Source organism: Psammomys obesus, unplaced genomic scaffold (assembly GCF_907164565.1).
Source record: "Psammomys obesus unplaced genomic scaffold, mPsaObe1.curated_primary_1811, whole genome shotgun sequence".
In the NCBI taxonomy this organism is placed as follows: domain Eukaryota; kingdom Metazoa; phylum Chordata; class Mammalia; order Rodentia; family Muridae; genus Psammomys; species Psammomys obesus.
In genome coordinates this window covers 167,692-169,838 of record NW_026590677.1, presented here as the reverse complement: position 1 = coordinate 169,838, position 2,147 = coordinate 167,692, and the positions used below count along the sequence as shown (strand labels likewise).

Genomic DNA, 2,147 nt, shown 5'->3' with positions numbered 1-2,147 from the left:
GTTTTTAGGAAATAAGTCAGCTTGGAATGCTGGTGGCAAGCCTGGTCTCCCTTGTCAAACTCGGAAAGTTGGTTTGATTAGAACCTACTGTAATCATCGGCTCCTGCTACCCCCATCCCCACTGTTAGGAGATTAGTATTCTTTCTGATTTGTTTGTTTCCAGGACATTTTTAACCCCCAAGGACTGTTGGTAGAATGACCCCCAAAGCTGAAAACTTCAGTGCCCCAGCTCCGAAAGCTCCTACTGTGGAGCAGCTGTGCTAATGTGAGAAGCTGCACCTTCCCGTGAAGATCTACTGACCTGCTGTCCCGCCCAGCAGGTCTGAAGTATATTTAGTGAATGCAGGTAGCTGGGCTTCTCAGAGTAGAGAAGCTGCCTGAGTTCTTACCTGAGCAAGAACTCCCTGGACTGTGAGATAGTCAATGCCAAATCTTCTGAGATGAAAGTTCCCATTCCTACAGAAGGCGGTGATTTTAATGAGTTCCCAGTCCCTGAGCAGTTCAAGACCTTGTGGAATGGGCAGAAGTTGGTCACCACAGTGAAGGAAATCATGGGGTAAGCTAATGCCTGTGGGTCCTGTGCCCTCTCCCTTTACACCAATGGGATACATCTGTACGGAGACGGTTCTTTTCCTGGTTTTCCACTCTCCACTTCTTGCTTACCAGTTCCAGCAGAGCTGGCTCCTTCTTTGGGGCTGGTTTGGGGGAGGGGGTTGTTTGAGGTTTAGGTGCAGAGAATGGTTTGGGACCACTCCGAACTGGACCACTCTGAGCTTTCAGGGCAGGGTTTTTGTGAGTCTTCATGCCATCAGATATATGTTTCAGGACATGTGTGATGTTCTCCCCCTGCTTGATCCATGCAAGGAGTGCTGAGAGGGAAGCAGAGTCGTCGGAGCTGGAACTGGTAGAGACCGGGAGAGGAGGTGGGTCCAGTCGGGGGAAGATGGGCCTGATCCAAAAGAAGGTCCAGATGGCAACCCCTTCAGTTCTTTTGCCACAGGGCCCGTCTTGCTCCAGGCCACACTGGTGGTATGGAACTCCTTGATGTAAGCCTGCAGTTCTGTCCATATACTCAAGTTAGCTCAGACCCAGTCCACATGCTTCTTATCCACATCTCTGTACTCCTTGAGGACTCAGTTTGTGTAAAATGTGGCAACATCATTCATCTCTTTCACAAAGGGGCCAGGTTTCACAGCCAGAGCCACCCAGGCCAGTGCCTGGATGCTTTCGTTGACCGCTGAGAAATTATTGAAAAACTTGCTGCCTCGGTTCTTCTCCCAGAAGGTTGTAACTTCTTGGATCTGTTCTGAGATAGGTGCCAACAAATCAGAAACTTATTACCAGCTGGCTTCTGGCACTGAGAAGCTGTAACCAGGAGAGATCGCTCCAACTTCAAGCCTGTATGGATCATTTCCGCATGTTTCTGAACGTCTCCCCCAATCTCTTGATTCATCTTCAATTACTCCGCCACGGGATTGGCAAGCAGTGAGTCAAATGCTTGCATAAATGGACCTGCTCCTTTGGAAGGACTGTCTCCATATCCACAGTGCATGTCTAGAGGTATGTGACACTGCCTCTAGTAGCCCCACGACCCTCTCCAATCTTTCTACAAGATTTTGCATGTCAGCCATGTTCCATGAGCTTAACAGTTCTGCCTCACCTCCAGACTGTGATCATTACTATGACTATTAGTTTGAAATAAAGGTATTTAAAGATTTAACTATTTGAAAACCTATAAAACAGTGACCAAACTACTAGTTAAAATTATCCAAGGTAAAAAATAATGGGTTAATGTAGTACTAATAACTATAAAATAAGTTCACCTATCTATTTGCTTACTTTTTGAGTTTACTTACATAAAAAACATTCACTTCTAGAATTTGTCAAGCAAATTAAACACCTCCTTTTAAATACTCAATATAATTCCTATTTATTTCTTTTAATATCTATCCTATACCGTGTTATATGATTGTTTTTGGATTTTCTCTGAAAATAATAGATAACCTAATAAAGCTAAAAGACTGATGTTTTTTAAGTGTCTCCCCATACTGATTTCCACATAGTAGGTGCACACAAATACTTGCATAGATTATGTCCCCTTTCCTTTCTCCCTCAGTGTATGTGTTTATATTGCTAAGTGATAATGT

General features: G+C 44.5%; 1 pseudogene; it reads right to left on the bottom strand.

The window, feature by feature from the left end:
- Window positions 1-561: 561 nt before the first annotated feature.
- On the bottom strand, window positions 562-1,658 carry LOC129677644 (adenylyl cyclase-associated protein 1-like; annotated as a pseudogene).
- Window positions 1,659-2,147: the final 489 nt, after the last annotated feature.